This window comes from Rhinatrema bivittatum, chromosome 4, assembly GCF_901001135.1.
Source record: "Rhinatrema bivittatum chromosome 4, aRhiBiv1.1, whole genome shotgun sequence".
NCBI lineage: Eukaryota > Metazoa > Chordata > Amphibia > Gymnophiona > Rhinatrematidae > Rhinatrema > Rhinatrema bivittatum.
The window spans coordinates 393818897-393836908 of NC_042618.1; the positions used below are offsets into that span (position 1 = coordinate 393818897).

An 18012-nucleotide genomic window follows, 5' to 3' on the forward strand; every position below is an offset into this window, starting at 1 on the left:
GAGATCATAGGGGGCAGGCTTGCCCTATTCTACCAAAGATGGGTCGAAATAACGTCGGACAATTGGGTCCTATCCATCATCCGAGAGGGATACTACCTGGACTTCCACAGCATCCCCTCGGACAAGTTTGTGATTTCTCTGTGCCACAACCCTTCCAAGAGGAAGGCAGTGGAAACCACACTATCAAAACTACTCACGCCAAAGGCAATAACACCGGTGCCCTCGCACCAACGGAATTCTGGGCACTATTCCATCTACTTCATCGTACCCAAGAAAGAGGGAACATTCAGGTCCATACTGGACCTCAAGACCGTCAATCGCTACCTGAAGGTACCCCACTTCCGCATGGAAACCCTGTGTTCGGTCATAAAGGCGGTACAACTGGGAGAATTCCTGACCTCCCTGGATCTGTCAGAAGCCTATCTCCACATACCGATCCATCGCCTCCATCAGCGTTTCCTATACTTCGCGATATTGGGCCATCACTACCAGTTCCAGGCCCTACCGTTCGGGCTAGCTATGGCTCCCCGAACATTCACCCAGATCATGGTTGTAGTAGCGGCAACACAGAGGAAAGCCATCAAGCAACCACCAGAGTCATGGAACTACTGCAGAACCTCGGGTGGGTTGTCAACACACCCAAGAGCCACCTGCAGCCCTCCCAATCCCTAGAGTATCTGGGAGTCCGGTTCGACACCAAATGGAACAAAGTCACCCTTCCCCCTACAAGGAGATGGAACAACTACGAACATTGTTGAACTCCACTCTCCCCACGGCATGGAACTATCTCTAAGCCCTCGGACTCATGGCATCAACCATAGAAGTCATCCCATGGGCAAGGGCCCACATGCGGCCCCTACAACATTCCCTACTGTCACGGTGGAACCCGATGTCTCAGAACTACTCCGCCCCCCCCACCCCCCCCCTCCGGCTACCGGCGAAGGTTCGGAACCTACTACAGTGGTGGCTACAAGAAGACCATCTGAACGAGGGAACATGCCTATCCCCACCGGAATTGACCTTGCTCACCACGGATGCGAGCCTGCGGGGATGGGGAGCCCACTGCCAGAAGCTAACAGTTCAAGGACAATGGGACAAAGAAGAGTCGGAATGGAACATAAACCGACTGGAAGCCCAAGCAGGCAGATTAGCCTGCCTATGGTTCAGCCACAGACTCCGGGGCAAATCAGTCAGAGTCATGTCGGACAACGCCACAACAGTGGGCCTACATCAACTGCCAGGGAGGAACCAGAAACCAGCAGGTGTCCCTGGAAATAGAGCCCCTAATGACGTGGGCAGAATCAAACTTACAGGGGATATCAGCCACCCACATCGTGGGAAAAGACAACGTCACTGCAGACTACCTCAGCAGAGAGAGACTGGATCCAGGGGAATGGACACTGTCTACAGCAGCCTTCCAGCAGATAGTAAACCACTGGGGAACCCCAGCCATGGATCTTCTGGCAACCGGGTCCAACATCTGGGTTCCCAAGTTCTTCAGCTGAAGACGGGAACTGCTGTCCCAGGGAATCGACACCCTCGTCTAGACCTGGCCACAGGAGGACCTGCTGTATGCCTTCCCTCCATGGCCACTACTGGGCAGAATCATCCGCAAGGTAGAACACCACAGAGGGCTGGTACTTCTAGTGGCCCCGGACTGGCCAAGAAGACTGTGGTACGCGGACATGCAAAGACTTCTGGCGGGAAACCCTCTACGCCTTCCTCCACACAAGGATCTACTCCAGCAAGTACCGATCCTCCACGAAGACCCAACGAGATTCTCTCTTACAGTTTGGCCATTGAGAGGTCTCGCCTGAAAAAGAGTGGATACTCAGGACCAGTGAGTGACACACTGCTCCGAGTGCGCAAGTTCTCCACCTCCTTAACATATATACGAGTATGGAGAATATTCGAAGCCTGGTGTGAGGACCGCGACATCCTTACACGGACAATCAAAATCCCCATGATCCTGGAATTTCTGCAGGACGGTGTGAACAAAGGGTTGTCCCTCAAGTCCATCAAGGTGCAACTGGCCGCTCTAGCCAGCTTCAGACCCAGGGTGGACGGCAGCAGCCTAGCGGCCCACCCAGACGTCTCCCGCTTCTTAAAAGGGGTCAAGCACATTCGGCCACCCCTAAAGTGGCTGATACCCCTGTGGAATCTCAATCTAGTGTTAAACTTCCTAGCGGGAGCTTCGTTCAGACCAACTCGCGGTCTGTCCCTATGGCTCCTGACCTTGAAGACGGCGTTCCTCGTGACAATCTGCTCAGCCCGTCGAATCTCCAAAATTCAAGCACTATCATGCCGGGAACCGTTCTTCAGATTCACGCCGGGATCCTTTCAGCTGCGCACGGTACCCTCCTTCCTGCCAAAGATGGTTTCTCACGTCCATCTAAACCAAACCATCTCACTGCCATCTCCAGACAAGCATAAGGACTCGGAAGACTCATTCCTTCTTCACCACCTGAATGTCGGCAGACTCCTAGTCCGATAACTGGAAAGATCGGAACCTGTATGAAAGACCATCTGTTCGTTCTTCACAGTGGGAAGTGTCAAGGAGAAGTGGCCTCGCGGGCAACCATAGCCCGCTGGATCAAAGAAGTAATCAAGGCGGCCTACGTAGAGGCAGGCAAGCCTCCACCCCTACAAGTCAAGGCCCATTCCACAAGGGCCCAGGCAGTGTCCTGGACAGAAACCAAGCTGCTGTCACCCGCAGAGATCTGTCGGGTGGCAACGTGGTCCTCCATCCACACCTTCTCAAGATTCTATCGCCTGGATGTACAGGCCAAGGAGGACACAGCATTCACAAGGGCAGTACTAAATGGGCACGGGCAGCCTCCCACCCGCTTCAGGAGTAGCTTTTGTACATCCCATTGGTCCTGAGTCCATCAGCTACACGCTAGGAAATGTAGAAATTACTTACCTGATAATTTCATTTTCCTTAGTGTAGACAGATGGACTCAGCACCCCGCCTATGGCTGCCTCGCAATCAAGAAGCCTCGGGGGAACCTCTGCCCGTGTGCAACACAAGTACCGGAAAGCCAACCCTTATCTCTAGTTCAGACACCCATATTACCAGGTGTCGGCACTTCTCAGTTGAGTGTCCTGGCGGTCTCCAACTAGAAACCATGTCAACCTGTTCAAGTTAATCAAGTTAATCAATTTACTCAAGTTACTCAAGTTATCCAAGTTAATCAAAAAAATTATCCAAACACATATATCCATAATTGGAGGAGAAAACTGGAGAGCAAAGCCTCGTGCACCGGTATATGTAGTGCTGAAGTCAGATTGAAATCTGACTCCGTCTCCAACTGCTATCAGGAATATACTATACCCATTGGTCGTGAGTCCATCTGTCTACACTAAGGAAAATGAAATTATCAGGTAAGTAATTTCTACAATTGAAATTTTCTGTTGAGCAGCAAAAATCAAAGAATACAGTGATTCCATTATCTAAATATTTTATGTAAATATATTTTACATTGTGTCTGTTGCGGTCCCGGTCACTAGGTTAGCGACCGGGTCCTTACCTTCTTTCTCCCCCGGGAAGCCGTGGCGAGTTTTGGGCCTACCAGGCCGCGCTGCGGCGGCGTCTCCACGAGGGAGAAGCTGCTGAGGTCCGAGTCTAGCTCCACCCCTCCGGGGGCACGCACGCACGAGAAAGGACTTCTTAACGGTCCAGCACCCGGAGGCAACGGACAGCTCCCTGGATGACGTCAGATGCCGGCAAGGTACTTAAGCCAGCGTGTGCCTGCTTAGAATCGCCTTGCAACGAGGTTCCTCTTCAGATTGTCTAGTTGCTGTCCTGTGACTCCTGCTCCAGTGACTCCTGTTCCTGTGGCTCCTGTCCCAGTCCACGGTATCTGTTTCGGATTCCCTTGCTTGATTCTCTGGCTCTTGACCTCTGCTCCTCTTTGTTTCTCCTGTCTGCCGCCTGCCTCGACTTCTGGATCGTCCTCTCATCGCTTCGCTTCACCGTCGCCTAAGTCCCAGCGGTCCGGGTGCTCACGGGTTCCTCCCGGGGTACCGCGGACTTCCAGGGTGAAGCTTCTTCACGGTACTCAGTCAGCCAGCCGCCAACCCGGCCTTCTCTTAGCGGAATCCAACTGCGCTTCTCCCCAAGGCCGGCCCAAGGGTCTACATTCCTGGTCACAACAGTTTGCAAGGCCATGGACCCAGCAGACATTTCTGGTCTTCAGGCCATTCCCGGAATGGCTCAATGGCTTCAACAGCACTGCCTGGACGTACTAGCTGCCACCGTGGAACACTTGGTAAAAACCGCCTGGATGCCATGCCTCCCGATCCACCTCTGGTACAACCTACCACTCCGGTGGTGAGTGTCAGCGCTCCAACGCAGCTACCTGCTCCCTCTTGTTATTCTGGGGATGCGAGAGGGTGCCGGGAGTTTCTGAACCAATGTTACATTAGGTTCTCTCTTCTACCCAGCCAATTTCCTACAGACGCCGTAAAAGTGGCCTATATCCTATCACTTCTGGATGGGAAGGCGCTGAATTGGGCGTCTCCCATGTGGGAACGTAATGATCCCCTTCTAAATAATCTGCAACAGTTCATAGTCAGCTTCAAGCAGGCCTTTGACGAACCGGCACGTCTGTCCACTGCAACTTCGGAGTTACTGCAGTTACGTCAAGGTTCCCGTTCCTTGGCAGGTTATGCAATTGAGTTTCGCACCCTTGCCTTGGAAGTAGTCTGGCGGGATGATTGTCTGCGAGGAGTCTTCCTTGAGGGGTTGTCAGCTCACATCAAAGATGAGCTGGCCACAAGGGACATGCTCGATGACCTCTATGGAGAATTAGACTTGGCTGGAAGAATTGACCATTGTCTTCAGCAGATAGCTAAGGAGGGATGCCCGCCTCATCGGACTGTATCATTGGCACCTGTGTTTAACCGACCATTGACTCCTTCTGGTGCTCAAGGAACCGCCACTTCAGAGACAACGGCGGAGGAGCCCATGCAGCTTGGGCGTACACCACTGACGGTGGAGGAGAGGAGATGCCGTCGAGCATTGGGCTTGTGTGTGTACTGTGGCAGCAAGGGCCACTTTCTAGGCCAGTGTAAGGATCGGCCGGAAAGCGCCAGAGCCTAGGCCGTACGGGGGAGCTACTCCTAGGTTGCATTAACTCTGCTCCTCAATGTACTGTTCCTGTCATGTTGGAATATCCCAGAGGGTCTTTCGAGACTCGCTTTCATTGACTCAGGGGCCGGAGGGAATTTCATTTTGTCTGATCTGGTACAGCCGCTTCAGATTCCTATTCTTCCACGTAACCCTCCGCTGGGGATCACGTCTATCCGAGGAACCGTGCTCCCAGGAAGTCTCTCTGCTCGCACGGCTCCTCTCATGCTTCAAACCGGAGTTCTACATTCGGAGGAGATCTCCTTTTTGATTCTGGAGAAGGCAGTCCATCCAGTAGTGCTGGGATTACCATGGTTACAACAGCACTCTGCTGTTATCCGATGGGATACTTTACAAATTGCACAATGGAGTCCTTTTTGCTTCACCAACTGTCTCCAGATTCCACGCGCCCCGAGCATACCTTTATTGCATACCTCTGTATTGCTCCCCGCGCCTTACGCAGATTTTGCAGAAGTATTTTCCAAGAAGAAGGCAGAGATATTACCACAGCATCGCCCTTTTGATTGTGCCATAGATCTCTTACCAGGAACCACACCGCCTCGAGGAAGGGTTTATCCTTTATCCTTGCCGGAAACACGAGCGATGTCACAATATATCTCTGAGAATCTAGCAAAGGGGTTCATCAGACCCTCTAAATCGCCTGCCGGAGCAGGTTTCTTCTTTGTAGGGAAGAAGGATGGCTCCCTGAGACCATGTATCGATTACAGAGATCTGAACACCATCACTAAGAGGGATAGTTATCCTCTCCCGCTTATTCCTGAACTCTTGGATAGACTACAAGGAGCCAAAAATTTCACTAAGCTCAACTTATGGGGCGCTTACAATCTGGTCCGCATCAGACCCGGAGATGAATGGAAGACTGCCTTCAATACTAGGGACAGGCATTATGAGTATTTAGTGATGCCGTTCGGACTGTGCAATGCCCCAGCAGTCTTCCAGCATCTGATGAACGCGGTGCTTCGCGAAATGTTACAAACCTCCGTCATAGTCTATTTGGATGATGTACTAATTTGCTCTCGAGACCTAGAATTGCATCGGCAGCACGTGAGGCAGGTGCTACAAATTCTTCAAGACAATCATCTGTATGCAAAACTTGAGAAATGCATGTTTGAGCAGCAGTCCTTACCATTTCTCAGATACATTGTCTCCACAACAGGGTTCCAAATGGACCCTGAAAAGGTCTCTGCTATAAAGGACTGGCCTCGCCCTAGAAGAATAAAGGCTTTACAACGTTTCCTCGGATTTGCAAACTTTTACAGACAATTTATTCCTCACTATTCCCTCAGGGTTGCTCCTCTTACTGCCCTTACCAGAAAACGGGTCAATGCCGTGGAATGGCCGCAAATAGCTTGTCAGGCCTTTGAGGATCTTAAAGAAGCCTTCTTATAGGATACTTGTCTTCACCACCCCGACCCGCTACGTCCTTTTATAGTGGAGGTGGACGTTTCCAATATAGCGGTAGGTGCCGTCCTTAGTCAGCAGTCCAGTACTGGGAAATTGTTACCTTGTTCATACTTCTCCAAGAAGTTCTCCACAGCAGAATGTAACTATAGTATTGCGGACAAAGAACTTTTGGCGATCAAATTGGCATTCGAAGAATGGAGACAATGGCTCGAAGGCGCTGTTCACCCTATCACAGTGTACACCAACCACAAAAATTTAGAGTTCTTAAGTCGAGCACAATGCCTAAACCCTAGGCAGGCTCATTGGTCTCTCTTCTTCAACCACTTTGATTTCACACTACGCTACCGACCCGCAGCTAAGAACATCCAGATGGATGCATTGTCTCGCACTTCAGAATTAGAGGAGGAGGGAGAACCTCCTCAGTACATTCTCGATCCGGCAAAGATCAAAGTATCTTCTACGTGGGTAAGCTCTCTCTGAAAGACAGTGGTTCCTAGACGAAATCATTGGGAGATTCTTAGTTGGGTCCATGACTCCCTCACTAGTGGTCATGCTGGCCGCGAAAGAACTCTGGACCTTCTGAACCAATATTATTGGTGGCCTAGCATAAGACAGGATGTTCGCACCTATGTCGGGTCGGGTCCCACCTGTGCTAGACAAAAACCTCAAACAGGACAACCTTGGGGTCTTTTGCCACCCTTTCCCATACCAGTAGAGCCCTGGACCCACATTGCCGTGGATTTTGTGGTGGACTTGCCTGTTTCTGAGGGAAATACAGTCATCTGGGTAACAGTGAACCGTTTCTCCAAAATGGCCCAATTTGTGCCTCTTCCCATGTTACCTTCGGCACCAGAGTTGGCTCAATTATTCACAGCACATCTTTCGAGTCCTGTTTACTGCCCGATACTGGAGGGCATTATGTAAGAAATATGGAGTCCAACTCAACCTGTCTACGGCCTTTCATCCTCAAAACAATGGGCAGACCGAACGGATGAATCGTTCTTGAAGACATTCTTGCGCGTCTTTTCTACGGAGAAACAAGATAACTGGGTTCCACTACTCCCTTGGGCCAAGTTTTCCTACAACAATCACACGCACTCTGTTACTGGGAGGTTGCCCTTTCAAGTAGTGTATGGGTGGCAACTCAGACCTCCCATGCCCCTGCCACTATCCGTTCCTTCGCCAGCTGCTCAACTGTCCGCGCTACAGTTACAGAACCTTTGGAATTCGGTTCAACGGAGGCTATCTCGAGCTGCAGAACTAGCCAAGAAATGTGCAGACCGACACAGACGACCAGCACTCGTGTTTCTACCTGGCGATAGGGTTTGGTTGGGTATGAAGAACCTTCATCTTTGAGTTCCATCTAAAAAATTAGCTCCCAAGCACTGTGATCCTTTTTGAGTGGCGGAGAGAGTAGGGCTGGTATCTTACCAGCTACGCCTCCCCACTAGTCTACGTATACATAATGTGTTTCATGTTTCCTTGTTAAAACCACTGATCCTTTCCAGGTACCATCGTCGGCCTCCAGAACCTGCAGAGGCTCCGGTTCAAGATGATGTGACCTATCAGGTCCGTGAGATCCTCGATGTTCGTTTTTTCCATCGACGATGGGAGTACCTCTCAGCATGGGAGGGCTGCGGTCCGGAGGACTACACCTGGGAACCGGCTCGAAACATCTTAGACAAGTCCCTCCTGCGACAATTCCACTTGGATCATCCTGGTAAACCGGGTCCCTTGAAGAGGGGCCGTAAGGGAGGGGGTACTTTTGCGGTCCCAGTCACTAGGTTAGTGACCGAGTCCTGTTTTGGGCCTACCAGGCCGCGCTGCGGCGGCGTCTCCACGAGGGAGATGCCGCCGAGGTCCGAGTCTAGCTCTGCCCCTCTGGGGGCACGCGCGCGAGAAAGGACTTCTTAACGGTCCAGCACTCGGAGGCAACGGACAGCTCCCTGGATGATGTCAGACGCCGGCAAGGTACTTAAGCCGGCATCTGCCTGTTAGAATCGCCTTGCAACGAGGTTCCTCTTCAGAGTGTCTAGGTGCTGTCCTGTGACTCCTGCTCCGGTGACTCCTGCTCCAGTGACTCCTGTTCCTGTGGCTCCTGTCCTAGTCCACGGTATCTGTTTCGGATTCCCTTGCTTGATTCTCTGGCTCTTGACCTCGGCTCCTCTTCGTTTCTCCTGTCTGCCGCCTGCCTCGACTTCTGGATCGTCCTCTCATCGCTTCCCTCCACCGTCACCTAAGTTCCAGCGTTCCAGGTCTTCATGGGCTCCTCCCGGGGGGATCTTGGACTTCCAGGGCAAAGACTTCATCTTCACTACTCTCGCCTAAGTCCCAGCGGTCCGGGTGCTCACGGGCTCCTCCCGGGGTTACCGCGGACTTCCAGGGTGAAACTTCTTCATGGTACTCAGTCAGCCTACCGCCAACCCGGCCTTCTCTTCAGCAGAATCCAACTACTCTTCTCCGCAAGGCCGGCCCAAGGGTCCACATTCCTGGTCACAACAGTGTCCATGATATTTGATTTTGAAATCTAATTAAATAAGGGGTGGCAATTTCAGGCAGCATAATTTTAATGATATAGTATTCAGCTATAATACAGATTTAGTGTTAATGCTATGTTTACTGCGCCAACTTTGAAACATATGTTTGAGTCCTGACTTCCTCACCAAGGAAATCAGTGCACTTGAATCCTATGCTAGAAAGACTACTTCTGTGTATGACTAATTTTCTATACTTTGTGAATCCTTCAGCCCTTTGCTATTAGCCTTGTTTGGGAGGAGCTTTGGTGCCAGAGGTTCTGTGGAACAAATTAAAGCCAATCCTTCTTTCCTAAATTAAATTTGACTAGAATATTTACAAAGACATCCTGCTTTACTCAGATTGATAATGGGAGTTTTTAGATAGGAGAGACTATAAAAAAAAAAAAAAAAAAATTAGCTTCAAGGAATTGTAAAGCTAGATGTTTGGTGAATTTTATGGTATTAGAGCAGGAAGGGAAAATAGGCAGATTAGGTCACTGTTTTTCAATTTAGGTTGTTCTTCCCTCCCCTTTCCCTCTAATACTTTTAGTCCCTGCCAAAAATTTTGTAAAATTAGAATTTTTTAACATTGCAATCCAATGTACTGTAATTTAAATTACATCAAATCAAACTTTCCACAGCTCCCTGAAGGGCCTGCTTCCCAGTGTGAGAACCACTGGACTAGAAAAACCTTAGTCTTTTTATTGACCATCATATTCTGCAGCTATGAGTAAAATAGTGTGGTTGCTGAGTTACTTCACCTAGATAGGAGGAATGGAGGCCAATAAATTATAGGTGGGATCCCCAGTTGATTCAGGTTGCAAAAAGGCCAACCTGAGAATGGAATTGGGGATCTTCTACACAGCATTGTTGTTACTGGACTAGCAACAGTTTTTAGTTCTGATCTAGAGAGAACTCTAAGCAATTGCTCTGCATTTGTCTAGAGAACTTTATCTTAAAACTAAGATGAGGATTATATTACACCACATTTTTTGCCTTGCTGCTGCTTCTTCAGAGGAAAAATACCATCATTTCTAAAGGCTCTTTTGATATATTTTATCTTGTTTTTTAGGGCTTGCATTAATAGCAAAAGTTTCTCCCTTAATTAAGCATCAGACTCCCCCCCCCCCCCCTCCCCACACACACACACACACAACTTTGATCTTTTAAACCAGGGAAGTTTTTCTCTTATACATTCTTTGTGCTTCAGGGTGTGTTTATTTTATTTTGGTGGTTTGATTCTTCTAAGGCTTTTTAAAAATGGTTTAGGGGTTTGAGCAGGAGATGTGGATGGGCCCTATGGTCCTTGTTTACTATTATGTTCTATGTTTCTCTGCTTGTCACTTTTTTTTTTTTGTTTGTTTCTTCAGGAGTTGGTTTTCTGGTACTAATTATTTTGGCTTTAGGTTGCCCTTATCTAGTTTCGCAAAATGCTTAAGAGAGGTAGTAAGAGAAACTCAAAGGGCAACACACTTCTCACTTCTGGTGTCCTGGGGATGTCTCCTTCTGCCTTAGCAGCCACAGGAACAACCCTTACCATTCTCCATCTTTTCTGCCGCAAGTGAGGCCCTTGTCTCTACTGCTGCCTCGGTTACAGGGACCAGGGTTCAAAGTCTGCCTGTCTTGCATGTTTTCATTCTGTTTGCATGTACATAAGGAATTCTGAGAAGTATCAGTACAGCTGCTGATCACAATGGGAGGCATGACTAAAATAGGGCAAACTTTCAAAAAGTTTATAAACACTTTCACTTCTAGTTTAGGAGTGGGTTACATTCCTATCATGGTATGCACAGAACAAACTCATTTGAAGACATTATTCTATGAGATAATCCAAAACAGAAAGATAAATCTTAATTACATTTGTGTTGTTAAAGTCAACAAAATCATTCAGTAAGTTTTTATGGAATCTATTGCTGTAGCCCATAGTGCAAGGTTAACATTCTCTGTACTCTGCTACGTTTTGGCAGTACTAGGTGCCTACTGAGGAGCTTTGGTTCACAAGCAAAGTTTTGTATGTAGCCTGTTACCAGACAATTTTCAGAAATTAGGCTCAACAAACAAGTTGTAGATGATATCTTTTTACTGGACTAGCTTGATAAGCCTATGATGAGCTTTTGAGAGCTGGAAAGTTTCCCCCATTCATTTTTTTTTCTGTCTTTATTATCCTTATCCTTTCGAGGGTACCTGATTCATGATATGCCAGGGCAAAAGACCTAGTTTGACTCTGGTTGGACTGGTTCAATGTAGCTCCCATGGGCTGTGAAGACGACGATATTTTGTTCTCAGGTGGCAGAGGCCTACTGTAACACCCAGTCTTACAAAAGCTTTCTTCATTGGGTTCATGAAGAAGACACAGTTATTCTGGGTATATCACATATAGCCGAATAAGGAAAAAAATGCCCAGACTCACTGCCCGGTGTAATTACAGTTTCTTTGCTGACCTGATGAAGGGAGCACAGCTCTAAGGAGCCAATCACAGATGTATGGAGTTAATTCAATAAAAAGGTGTCGCCTACTTCTTTTTTATTGGTCCTTAATTGTACATATTCAAATGGACTATCACAGAAACCACATTTTCCTTAGTCGATTTTTAGAAATACAATAGATGGTGCAAGCAGTTCTTACAATTTGCACTGCTTTCTAGTGATGCTTCTTACTACGGTGAATTGCTTTCAGCAATCTCAAATGTCATGTTGCACTTTTGCATAGATGTGAGAGCATCACCCATTTGTCTAGGGCTACATTAGGAAAGTTACGTCTACAGCTTTACTTGTGCTTCTTCCCACCTTCAAACCTATTATCTATCGCATAAAATACGAAATGTTGATAGGTCGAATAAGAACATAAGAAATTGCCATGCTGGGTCAGACCAAGGATCCAAGCCCAGCATCCTGTTTCCAACAGAAGCCAAAACCAGGCCACAAGAACCTGGCAATTACCCAAACACTAAGAAGATCCCATGCTACTGATGCAATTAATAGCAATGGCTATTCCCTAAGTAAAATTGATTAATAGCCATTAATGGACTTCTCCTCCAAGAACTTATCCAAACCTTTTTTGAACCCAGCTACACTAACTGCACTAACCACATCCTCTGGCAACAAATTCCAGAGCTTTATTGTGCGTTGAGTGAAAAAGAATTTTCTCCGATTGGTCTTAAATGTGCTACTTGCTAACTTCATGGAATGCCTAGTCCTTCTATTATTCGAAAGTGAAAATAATCGAGTCACATCTACTTGTTCAAGACCTCTCATGGTCTTAAAGACCTCTATCATATCCCCCCTCAGCCGTCTCTTCTCCAAGCTGAACAGCCCTAACCTCTTCAGCCTTTCCTCATAGGGAAGCTGTTCCATCCCCTTTATCATTTTGGTCGCCCTTCTCTGTACCTTCTCCATCGCAACTATATCTATTTTGAGATGCGGCGACCAGAATTGTACACAGTATTCAAGGTGTGGTCTCACCTCACGATGGAGCGATATAGAGGCATTATGACATTTTCCGTTCTATTAACCATTCACTGCTTAATAATTCCTAACATTCTATTTGCTTTTTTGACTGCTGCAGCCCACTGAGCCAGCGATTTTAAAGTATTATCCACTATGATGCCTAGATCTTTTTCCTGGGTGGTAGCTCCTAATATGGAACCTAACATCGTATAACTACAGCAATGGTTATTTTTCCCTATATGCAACACCTTGCACTTGTCCACATTAAATTTCATCTGCCATTTGGATGCCCAATCTTCAAGTCTTGCAAGGTCCTCCTGTAATGTATCACAGTCTGCTTGTGATTTAACTATTCTAAATAATTTTGTATCATCCGCAAATTTGATAACCTCACTCGTCATATTCCTTTCCAGATCATTTATATATATATATATTGAAAAGCACCGGTCCAAGTACAGATCCCTGAGGCACTCCTCTGTTTACCCTTTTCCACTGAGAAAATTGACCATTTAATCCTACTCTTTGTTTCCTGTCTTTTAACCAGTTTGTAATCCACGAAAGGTCATCGCTCCTATCCCATGACTTTTTAGTTTTCTTTGAAGCCTCTCATGAGGGACTTTGTCAAACGCCTTCTGAAAATCCAAATACACTACATCTACTGGTTCACCTTTATCCACATGTTTATTAACCCCTTCAAAAAAATGAAGCAGATTTGTTAGGCAAGACTTCCCTTGGGTAAATCCATGTTGACTATGTTCCATTAAATCATGTCTTTCTATATGCTCTACGATTTTGATCTTGAGAATAGTTTCCACTGTTTTTCCCGGCACTGAAGTCAGGCTCACTGGTCTATAGTTACCCGGATCGCCCCTGGAGCCTTTTTTAAATATTGGGGTTACATTGGCCACCCTCCAGTCTTCAGGTTCAATGGATGATTTTAATGATAGGTTACAAATTTTAACTAATAGATCAGAAATTTCATTTTTGAGTTCCTTCAGAACCCTAGGATGCATACCATCCGGTCCAGGTGATTTGCTACTCTTTAGTTTGTCAATCTGGCCCACTACATCTTCCAGGTTCACAGTGATTTCGTTCAGTTCGTCTGACTCATCACCCCTGAAAACCATCTCCGGAACTGGTATCTCCCCAATATCCTCATTAGTAAACATGGAGGCAAAGAATTCATTTAGTCTTTCTGCAATGGCCTTATCTTCCCTAAGAGCCCCTTTAACCCCTCTGTCATCTAATGGTCCAACCGACTCCCTCACAGGTTTCTTGCTTTGGATATATTTTAAAAAGTTTTTATTATGAGTTTTTGCCTCTATGGCCAATTTCATTTCAAATTCTCTCTTATCTTGGATCTGTTTGACTTTCATATTTATTTCAAATGTTTAGTGTTTAAATATAGACTTCTAGATGTTTTGTCTATGCATGTTTATATGTAGGTATAAACTACATTGCTTGCTTATCTTTTATAGCCATTTGTTAGTGAATATTGGAAGATAATTATGAAGACAGCCAAGTTTGTGTATTGAGTATTCCTAAAATATGTTCAGATTCGTATTCTGCCTTATTGCAGTGCATTCCCAAAATAGGTTATAACAATGTAATACAAACTCAGTACGAATGATTAAGTATTATTGAGCACATATTGAGTTGTGTTACAAAATGTTTTATAAACCTCACAAAAACTGGTTCCAAATTATGTTAATTTGAATGCTAACCATGTCAGTTTGCAGTCAGTATTAATATCAACCTCTGAGTTCATAGTATTTGAATTATGAAGCATTCTTCAAGGATTGGAGTTTTAATATTTCAAGTCATTGGAATTTCAGAAATCTCTTCTAGTTATCAGATTTGGGATTGCACAACATTATTGATATGCATCTATTTCTTGTTCTCCATTTCAGATTTAAACAGAATTTAGAAGTAAAAGCTTTCACAGTCCAAGCAGATGAAGCACAATTGATAATCAAAATAGGATTGTTATCATATATTTAAAGAAGAGGTAAGATTTTCAGTTCATTAAATGGCATACCAAGCAAATAAGCTTGCTCAGAGGTGGTGTTTTTGTACTGTTGTGTAAGAGACCTGGATTTGCTTTTTTGGGCAGTACCTACTAAATGGCTGAAGACCATGGTCCATGCCTCTTAACTAGAGGATTGTTATTGTAAGAAATGGAAAATGGACTAGACAGAATGGCGAGAGGGAATAAAAATAGGAAAACTTCTAAATTCTAATGGATGCCAATGATGCAATATCCTTACGTGGGGCAGGTTCTGATTGATTTGGAATCACAAAGGAGCAAAAGGAAGTTGCTGTACAGACAAAATAAATTCAAACAAATGAGTAAAAAGGGAGGAAATGCAATTTTAGATATTCAGGAATAATTGATTTCATGTTGGTCCATTGCTGTGTTTGCTCCAAGTATGATACGTGGAAGCCACCCCCCCCCCCCCCTTAATTAGTATTTTTAGTCTGCCTTTCGTGGCTGGGTGACCATTCAAAGCAGATTACATAATTGATGATTAGCTCCAAATAGAAGCATTACTATCTATTGTGGTGTGTCAGTATAGTAGATGAAAACAAACAGCAATTTATTTTTAACTCAGCAATTATTTACATCCAGTGCCCATAGTGGGCAGTCCTTCACCTTAATTGGACTTCATTGAGCCCTGCTAGACATGGCTCAGGCCAAGGCCTTTTTGCAATGTCAGAGGGACCATTGCGGCAGGAGTTCAACAGAATCAGCAGGTATCAGCCTGGCTCATGATGGGGCTGTTGGGCTACATGGTCACAAGCACAGAGACACAGGATCGTACCTCCTGTGTCAGGAAGCAGTCCAGATCTGGTCGTGGGCCCTGTCGTACAGGATGCTGCTCAGGGCCATGTACCTGGCCTGAATGGAGAACGTGGTAGCAGATAAACTGAGTCAAACCTTCCGAACCCATGCGTAGTCCCTGGACCAGGGGGTAGCGAATCGGATATTCTGCCTCTGGGGGAGCCCGGACATAGATCTGTTCACATCCAACTGCAGCAGGAAGGTCTCTCGTTTCTGCTTCCTGTCCAGGCCAGATGGCAAACCAGCTTTAGTCGCTCTGACCTGTCATTGGGTCAAGGGTCTTCTTTATGCATATTCTCTGATTCCCTTAGTGGCGAAGACTTTCTTGAAGCTTTGCGAGGACAAGGGGACTATGATCAGCATAGCCCCTCATTGGCCGAGACAGATCTGGTTTACACTCCTGTGTGAGTTGTCCACCCAAAAACCGATCAGTCTGGGGACCTCCCCAAATTTCATCACGCAAGATCAGGGCAGGCTGTGGCATTACAACATCCAGGATGTTGAGAGGTTAATTCTGCAGCCGCTTGATCTTCCTGAGGATGTCTCGGGCCCTGGTGGCTTCTAAAAAGTCTTCCACTTGTTGCACCCGTCGGTCGCAGACGGCTGCGACCTCTTATGCTCACCTCTTTTTTCGCTGCACCATCAAATCTGGGATGAGTGACAGCCTCCGTCAGTCACCACCGACCTCCCTGGCGTTCCCGGGACGGCGTGGGCGCTGCCGACTGCCATCTTGCTTCTGGAGTCACATAGGCGCGCGCACATGGGCCAGCTATGTACACGTCATGGCGGGAACCTCGGGGCATCCCCTCCAGATGACGTAGTCTTGCTACCTATACTTAAGCAGACCGGCCCTATGCACTGACGATTTAGCAAGGAGTTTCCTCGAAGCTGAATCCACCTCACTTGGACTACTGGTTCCAGTTCCTGGTTTGCTGTGTGAACGCTCTGAGTACCCGCTCCTCGGGGGCTCTTCGCCTTCCCAGGCTATCCGCTCCTCGGAAGGCCATTCTGCCTTTGAGCTCCTGTTTGTTCTACTTCTCAGGACTTCCCTTGGAACCACGTCTCGTGAGTACTTTCTTCGTACTTCTACTCTACCAAGCCTTGCTGGGATTCCTACGGTGTACCGTGTACCCTGTACCTCGAGCCACTACCACATCCTCCTCAGCAGGATTCGCTTCACCATACCCTGCACTGCAGATTGCTGTCTCAACTCTTCAGGAACCTTCTGAGCTTCCGTACCTCTGACTACCTCAGCCTCACTATCTTGTACAGTCATCCTCTGCATACCCCGCACTGCGGGCCACTACCGGATCTGCACACCTGAGGTATCATCTCTCACCTCGGCCCAGGGTTCACATCCATACCAAAACATAACACCACTAGAAAGTCCTATGGACTGAAGTGGAGGAGGTTTTCCATGTGATGTGAGCAGAAGGCCCTAGATCCGATCTCCTGCCCCACACAAAAACTGCTTGATTACTTTCTATACCTTTTGGAGGCTGGTTTAAAAACCAACTCCGTCAGAATTCATCTTAGTGCAATTGGTGTATACCACCACAGTATAGATTGTTTGTTTGCCCATCTCTGTACAGCATGTAGTTGAACATTTCATGTGGGGCCTGCTTCAGTCGAAGCCTCCCGCTGTGTTTTGGGACCTCAACTGATATTTTTGGTGGCGGTCACTTCAGCGCGCGAGATCAGCGAGCTCCAGGCCTTAGTGACTTATCCACCTCTCCCTAAGTTTTATCATGACAGGATGGTCTTGCATACGCACACTAAGTTCCTGCCTAAGGTGGTAACAGATTTCCATCTTAACTAGTCAATTGTCCTGCCAATTTTCTTTCCCAGGCCCCATTCACACCAAGGTGAACGAGCACTGCATAGTTTGGACTGCAAGCGAGCCTTAGCCTTCTGTCTGGTGCGAACAGAAGCCCATAGACCAGTGGTCCTTAATCCTTTCTTGGGACCCACCTCAGCCAGTCGGGTTTTCAGGATATCTACAATGAATATGCATGAGGGAAAATTTGCATGTTATGCAAAGATGCTTAATCAATGTTTTATGGCAAACCATGTCAAATTCTACTGATATATCAAAGAATACTAGGATACCCTGAGGAACATTTATCCATACTACACTGTAGAGTTACCAAAAGAGACATCAGTAGCATCTTTGTACCATAGACCTTTCTAAACCCAAACTGGTACATATCCAAGATATTTTGTTCTTTCAACTGCTTCTATACCCACTTTTCTATTAGTTTATTCAGGGAGTGCAAATTAGAGATGGAGTGATAATTTGAAGCTTCCTCTAATGGGAGTGTGGAATTCTTCTGAACTGGATGTGCTAAAGCCATTTTGAGTCTCTCAGGAACACATCCCTTCTCCTAGGATTTATTTATTATCTCAGCTGTGATGTTTGTTATCCAGCAAGGACATTAATCCAGCTGAGAATAAGTGAATTTTAGTTGTTGTTAATGCCTGGCTATCTGCTTGTGAGATGGGCTCAAAATGAGACCAAATAGGTAATGCTTCTGCCTCTGCAATCTTGACATCACCATAATTGAGAAAAGAAACTTTGAGCTTAGGTATCTTATCTTCAGACTAATTAGCTTTTTGTATGTGGATGATGTCATCCGGCGGCACTGAGCAGAC

At 46.7% G+C, this 18012-nt stretch overlaps 1 protein-coding gene across 4 annotated transcripts in view; it reads left to right on the top strand.

The window, feature by feature from the left end:
- The window catches only part of ATXN7 (ataxin 7), a 288809-nt gene that overhangs the window by 47845 nt on the left and 222952 nt on the right, over nt 1–18012 (top strand). For all 4 annotated transcript variants that reach the window (XM_029601018.1, XM_029601021.1, XM_029601020.1 and 1 more), the window contains exon 2: nt 14429–14526. The gene's annotated coding sequence lies outside the window, so the exon portion shown is untranslated. The remainder of the gene's footprint in view (nt 1–14428; nt 14527–18012) is intronic.